We start from the raw sequence: 8228 nt of genomic DNA on the forward strand, positions 1-8228 counted from the left end.
GGCAGGATCCCGGTGCCTTGGCAGAGCCCCAGCTCCTAGTACTTGAATAACATGAGGTGCAGGTGGCAGGTGAGAACTGAAGTGCACTGGCAGATCTGCTGGGTGTAGGTCCCAGTGCTGGAATATCAGGGGGTGTTGCAGAGCAGGACTGAGGTGCATTGGCAGATCTCTCTGTGTGTGGCGAGGGGAGGGGTCTCGGTACAGGAACAACAGCTGATGATGCAGGTCAGGACTGAGGTGCACTGGCAGAGCTGTCTATGGGTCTCAGTACTGAAAATGTTTTCTTTATTACCTGCTCTAATTAAGAAAATCACATACAATATTTACATTATTAGATGCATAAACAAAACCAAAATAAAATAATTTGGCAGTGCCTTTGTACCATAGTTATATGCAGCTGGCTTTGTGCTGCCTGTGCTACGGTTCCCCTCAGAGAGCTATTCCCTCACAAGTTACAGTGCATTTTGTGGTTTTTCATGGCACAGTCCCAGCTACATGCAGAATTCTGGTCCTGAACGATTTTCTGTGCCCCTCATTTTAGAAACAGGCCAATTTTTTTTAGTTACCACGAAACATCTGGAAACCCCAGAGGCGATAAAAAGCCAAGCAGTTCCTAACTTTATGCCCTGCTGTCACTGCCGACATGTCTCCAAAGAGTTATCCCACAAACAATATCTTACTTCGGGAGCAATATGTCTAAGAAAAAATCATATGCTGCTAAGCTTGGGTAGCAAAAGGGCAGTCCAGGAGCAGGTGCACATGGTTTCAATGCCCCCTGGACATGATGCTCGGGGACGGTCCCAATTATTCGCACGTCTGGATTTCATATTTCTGCTGAACATACAGACCCCCATGAGAAACCAGGTACCTAATATCTCTGATTTTCATAGGTTCTTTGGGGCCTATGAGGTACCCAAGCACTGCAAATTAATCTCCCTCTTGTTGTTCCCTTAGATGCAGCTGTGCTAGAAAGTTCCCGCCCAGTGATAGAACTGTTTCTCGGGGACAGCTTCCAACTCTTCCCCACTGATTTTCCATTTTTAAATACGTTTAGCAGCCTGAGTGACATAGCTGAAGAGTAAAGAGGATCCCATTAACTTTTTGGGAGCATCTCCTTCCATTCAGCTTAGTAACAATGCATAGGGCAGGGCTGACGTGCATTGACAGAGCTGTGTGGGGAGTCTCAGTACCAGAATCGCAGAGGAATTGGAAGATCAGGACTGAGGTGCATTGGTACAGCTGTGCGTGTGTGAGTCTCAGTACTTGAATAGCAGGGGGTGCTGCAGGGCAGGATTGAAGTGCATTAGAACATAAGAATGACCATACTGGGTCAGACTAAAGGTCCATCAAACACAGCATTCTGTTTTTGACAGTGGCCTAGCCAGGTCACAAGTACCCGATAGGATCCCAAAGAATAGATCCAATCTTTCTTTTTCATAAATGGGATAAGCAGTGGCTTCCCCAAGTCTACATGGCAAATAGTAGTTTATGGACTTTTCCTCCAGGAATTTGTCCAACCCCTTTTTAAACCCAACTGCTTTTACCACATCCTCTGGCAATAAATTCCACAGTTTAATTGTACATTAAGTGAAAAATTCTTTCTCCGAATTGTTTTAACTCTGCTACCATTAGCTGCACAGAGTGTCCCTTAGTGCTAGCACTATTAGAAAGGGTAAATAACCATTCCCTATTTACCTGTTCCACACCACTCATAATTTTATAGACCTTGAGGGTCGGATTTCCCATAAGGCCAACCTAGGCCATGGCCTAATGCACAGCAGTCGGGGGGTGTATATACAGCAGAAATAACAATTAAACATTTACAAAATTTTCAGTATTATTTTGAAAAGGCCATATAAAATGCTGTTTTTAAATTTACATCCATATACTTTAAATAAATTGAGCGGTACATTTACGTTGCCCATCTCTACAGTTTGCGCTGTCTTGCTCAGTCACAGGCAAAAAGCATTTGCTATTTCTCTCTCACACACTCAGCGTAAACCATGTGTTAAAGGAAAATTCCAGATTTGGCGTTACAATAGTGATTCCAAGTGATTCATTACGCTCATATCACTTGTCTTCTACATATCTACTGATAATAGGTACGTAAAATATATCATTACTACTTTTATATACTGGTTTGTTAACTCAGGGCTGAAAGCCGTAAGCAGAAAAAGTTGACTGGGGTGTTCGCCAAATTATAAGGGGGCTGTGATTTTTATTACAAAACATGAAACAACACAACTTATGGCTTGTTTATGCAGCATCATTTAATGTGGTGTAATGTAAGTTTTACACAAAATGCAAAACATTTCAATAAAATTCTATAATGTCAGATGAGAATCAATGTAAATCTTCTGCATTTTATGTCAATTTTATTTGCTGTTTTTTGTATCGAATACGCCATCTGGGTGAATAATTTAAACTAACCAAAGAAGTAATCATCGTACCTCGTATGGGTTATATAGGCAGACATCTGCATTTTGCGGCCTGGCCCGACCTGAACCTGTGGGCCGGGTTCAAAATATTTCAGTGCGGGTCGGGTCGGACAGAAGAACGTCCACGGGGTGATGTGGATCCCGCGGGCTGAAAAAATGATGACAAGTGCTTATATGTTTCAAAAATAAGCTATTACATATTAAATTGAAAATCTGAAATCAACTTTTGAGGGGGAGGGGTGCAGAATTGTGCTTTGGCCTAGGGCATAGACATGTGCAAATCTGGCCCTGTAGACCTCTGTCATATTTCCTCTCAGCCATCTCTTTTCCAGGCTAAAGAGCCCTAACCCGTTTTGCATGTTTTCTGGTTCTGCTAATTCTTTTATGAGATGGGACCAGAACTGCATTCAGCACTTAAGATGTGGTTGCACCATGAATCGATACAGAGGCATTATGATATCTTCCATTTTATTTTCCATTCCTTTCCTTATAATACCTAACATTCTATTTGCTTTTTTGACCACCACCACCACCACACATTGAGCTGAGGATTTCAAAGTATCGTCCACTATGACTCCAAGATCCTTTTCTTGGGTTGTGATGTCTAATATGGATCCCAGCATCATATACCTATAATTTGGATTCTTCTTCTCTATATGCAGCACTTAATTGGGGGGACGGGGGGGGACGACAACAGCCTGGAACACAGTTCCGCCACTTCTTTTCAGACTTAAGAGGTAAAGCGGAAGGGATGTTTTGCTCCAGCAGGAAAGAGGAGGAGAGAGGGTCAGACTGAGCAGAGAAGAGCCACTCTGCTCCCTAATCCCTCCAGTTTCCGTTCCCCTCCTCTTCTACAGGGAAGAGGAGAGGAAGGAGTGATACTGAAGCAGATGCTACAGAGTAAAAAAAAAACAGACCCAAAAAAGGATTGAATTAACCCCAATTTGAAACATAAGTGCAATAGTGCCAGTCATCAGGGCCTCAGCCTTGGCCTTGATAAGCAGTACAGCTCACGAGTTTCAAACTTGTGCTAATTCAGCCCCTTTGTTATGTCCTTACCAAGGGCTTAACCCAGAATGGTGTCCCATTACCCTTTTTCCAGGACACAAGGAGACTGAGCAGAGCCAGCAATTTCTGACTGCCCCCCACAAAAAACGGAGCAGAACCTGTGGTGGCACTGGCAGGATCATTTTTGGCCTCCCGTGCCCCAGAGAAAACAGATCAGAGAGTGCTGGTGCTTCTTTCTGCGAGACAAGAGCAGCCACCTGCCCCTGATTTCTGTGCAGCTTCCTTGCACAATTAAAAGGCCATGAGAGAGGATGGGAAAAGGCACAGAGAGAGGAGATGAATGCCTGCCAGTCCCCCTGCTTCAGATGCTACTGGATGTGTGAGTAAGAGTGAGTGTATGCATGTGCAGTTTTACATGAAAAAGGACATTAAGTTTTCTAAGTTAAAAATATCACTTAGAATAAAATATATATTTATATATTACATTTGCAAGCACCGCCACCGTGCAAACTAGAAAACCCTGCCAAAAAAGCATAAGACATTTGGAATCCATATTTATTTATTTAATAGCTTTTTTTTTATCTTTTTATACCAATGTTTGTTTGCACATCACATCGGTTTACATTGAACAGGTATAAACATATGGAAAATTAGCATGAGAAAAAGAAATACATCTCAACATTAAAACGCTAAATTACAATATTTCAGGGTAGTTGAATTACAGAAAGTCGGGTGAAGCTTAAAGGTGAGTAAAGAGAAGGCAAATAGCTAACTGAATTATAAGAATATACAGTAATATGGATTGGTGAGGGGGCAGAGAACTATATACAAGGGTGTATTTTGTAGGGGTGTTCGAATTTCATGGCTTGTTGTTAGTGAGGGGGGGGTGGTGTTATGAAAAGGCCTGTTTGAACAGCCAGGTTTTCAGTTTTTTTTAAGTTTTGTTGGCTGGGTATGATATGATATTAGGATTATTGTAACGTGTTGGGTGTGTGTTTGCCCTCAGAAAGCCATGAATAAACAGAATTACAATATAGTAAACTTCCCGTATGAAAACAATACTGCCAACACTTAAATAGTAAAAACTCTACCTTAAACAGTAACACAAGGCTCTAAAACACAAATTTTTCCTATTAGGAAAACAGAACAAGCCAGGCTGCTATACAGCCCTACACAAAAACTACTTGCCAGCAGAATACCTGACCTCAGTCACTCATGCAGAACACAGGGAGACTCTCACCAAATACAGAATAAAGAGACCATAAGGTATAAATAGAAATGTGCAGTCAAAAACTGAACTGGAAATTGCAACAAGCCAGACTGTTTACATCGTAACATTACCATTTCTCATAAAACAATAAAATCAAGAAATATAAAACAATCATAATAGTAAAAGCATACTAATAAAAAGAATAAATATTTCAAACAGTTGATGAATTTAACATCCAATAACTAAAAACTTATGTACAAATTTTTATACATTTCCCAAAGACCAATAAAATAACCAAAACAGATGACACATCAAGCACCACCCAATAAAAAAAATTAATAAAGATTTTAAACATTTTTGCTCTCCATACCTGGTATCTGTTGATCTTCAGCCACCCTGATATACTGTAATTGTGGATTATTGAGCATGGGGGAGCTACACAAACGTTCTCCTCTCTTTCTCTCATATACACGCACATGTTCATTCTCTCTCATTGACACACAAACACTCCCTCTCTCACTCACACACACACATATACACACACACACACACACAAAATCCCTTTCTCACATATGCTCTGGGTAACACACACAATCTCTCATTCTCATTCATATATACTCTCACTGACACACACACACACACACTCACACATACATATACACTCTCCCTCCCTCCCTCACATATGCTCTCACTGATAAACATAAAGTCCGTCCCTCACATATGCTTTCACTGACACATGCACTCCCTATCTGCTCACATATGTTGTCACTGACAAACACACATACACACACTCACACTCTCCCTCTCTCTCTCACATATTCTCTGACACACACTAGTGCACACTCCTTCCGTCTCTCACTCACTGATGCACACACACTCACTCCTACTTCTACTCTCATGCTACCTCATTCTTCGTTTCTTCAGCTACCAACGGGATAGGGTCCATTGGTAGTCACTAGGCCTCTGTTTCTCCAGCTGGAGGTGGGATGTGGTCTGCTGGTGGTTGCCAGGCCTTTGTCTCTCTTGTTTCTTCAGCTGCCGGGCCGCTGTCACTTCTTGTTTCTTCAGCCCCGTGCAATGGCCAGCTTGATTGGGTTTTATAGTGTCCTGTTACAAAGGTACTGGACACTATGCAACCAGCTGCAAAACTGAACTGCCCAGTCAAAAACCAGGCAGCTGGTCACCCTATTTAAATGCTCAATCCCTCTAGTTTTGCAAGGTCTTCTTGCAATTTCTCACAATCAACTTCTGATTTAATTACTTTGAATAATATTGTGTCATTTGCAAATTTGATAACCTCTCTTGCCACTCCCTTTTCCAGATTATTTACAAATATATTAAAAAGCATCGGTCCTAATATAGAGCCCTGGGGCACTCCACTATTTACTTTTTTCCACTGAGAGTAATGAACATTCAGTCCTACTTGCTGTTTCCTTTTTTTTTCTTGTTTTTTTAATTAACATTTTTATTTAGAACAAATTGTACAATACTCAAACAGTGTTAGAACATAAGCAAGCTGTACAGCATCATACATCTTCCCAGCACCCCTCCCGCTTCTCACCCCAAGCTGCCTCTCCAAAAGAAGTAATGTTTAGAAAACAAAGATCATCCACAACAGGACCTTGCCTCCTCTCCCATGACACTTTAATTTTCTAATCAGCCTCTCATGAGGTACTTTGAAAATGCCTTTTAAAAATCCAAACACACTTTATCAATCTATTCACTTTTGTCCATATGCTTATTATCACCTAAAAAAAAATCCAACAGATTGTACATCAAGACTTCTCTTTGCTAAATCTATTAGCTCTGCCACATTAATGGTGGGCAAGGTTAAAGTCTCTATATTCTCCCTGTGATCAGGTCCCTTTTGGTTATTAATCAATCTTTCCTCTCAAATATTTCCCATCATTTTAAATATTATTAATAAATCTTTATACACAGGAATAATCCCAATAGAATTTTAAAAGGCTATAGTATGACCAATTAAGGACAGTTCAGTGTCCGGCACAATTTTCGACCAATCTCCAATTTACCCACCATGGCAAAACTCTTAGAAAAATGGGTTTGCTGCAGTTTGAAGAGATTTTAGAAAACAATAATGTGCTAGATGCGCAGCAGTTGGGCTTTAGACAAGGATGTGGAACAGAATGTTTGTTGGTCTCATTATTAAATCATGTGCTTTTTGAATTAGCTAGAGGTCAACACATGTCACTAGTTCAACTTGACATAGCTTCTGCATTTGATACTGTTGAACATACCATTTTAATTAATCAACTTAGCTCTATTGGTCTTTCGTCAGTGGTACTTGCTTGGTTTGGGTCTTTTTTATCGGATCGTTCTCATCGGATCTCTATTGGTCAGGATTTCTCATCTTGGTGGGCAGGGTCTTCTGAGGTTCCGCAGGGCTCCGGCATTATCATCGGTACTTTCTAATGCTTATCTGTATTTCCTGGGAACTCTTTTTTGCACACTTGGGGTTGCTTTTTTTTATTTATGCTGGTTTGCAATTTATACTCCCTTTTACATCAGATAGCCCTTTACTAGAACAAAAGTTTAGAGATTGTATGACAATGATTTAGTTCTGGTTATTTCAACACAAGTTAGTTTTAAATGTTAAGAAGACTACATCAGTCACAAAGCCTGTGCAGAGTTCAAAGAGATTAAATTTGGTGATATGATCATCCCTATTGTGACTGAGACTAGAAATCTGGGAATATAATTTGACTCCAGGCTGGTGACGAAATCTCATATTAGACTAGTGGCAAGAGCTGCATTCTCCAAATTGCAAACCATTTGCCCTTTAAAATTTCTATTGTGGTCCATGGATTTCAGTTTAGTAGTTCAAGCTTTAGACCTTTCTAAAATAGATTCTTGTAATGCTCTTTTCAATGGATTAACCAAAAAGCTTCTGGTATATATATTTGTTATATGATATGTATTGTTTCTTGTTTTGATGTGCTTATTAATATGATATGTAATCTGCATTGATCAGTCTGTGACTGGATTTTGCAGACTATAAACATTTTTTTTTAAACTTTTTATTTTCAAGAATTTTCAAATTAACACAAGAAAAAATCTTGTACAGAAATATCAGTGCGAAACAGGTAATGCTGCTTCTTCTTACGATCTCAGTTTCTTGAGACATTTCAAGAATCTCTGAAACATCCACCGAAGGTAGTTGTCTTGATGCAACCTCACCACTTTCACCAACTTGGGGTAAATAATAGGCCTTCATAATCACTGGCATTGTTGTTTCTGGTAACACCTGGGATACATATATTTTGAAGAGATCCAACAGGGAAATCAAATTTATCACTGGAAAGTTCAAAATTCTTAGATTGTGGGATCTCAAAATATTTTCTATATTTTCCAGTTTTTTTTATTATTTACTGAATCAGATTGAATCAAGTTTTGGTGTATTTTTTCAGTAGCAGATAAACGCAGCTCCATAGCATCAACTTTCAGATAAAAAGAGGAAATCAAATTTGCATTTGCTAATACCTGATTCTTGATATCAAGAGTAACTTGAGACAATGAAGCAATTGACTCTAAAGATTTTAAAGCAGTCCAAA

This window comes from Rhinatrema bivittatum, chromosome 2 (assembly GCF_901001135.1).
Source record: "Rhinatrema bivittatum chromosome 2, aRhiBiv1.1, whole genome shotgun sequence".
Taxonomy (NCBI): domain Eukaryota; kingdom Metazoa; phylum Chordata; class Amphibia; order Gymnophiona; family Rhinatrematidae; genus Rhinatrema; species Rhinatrema bivittatum.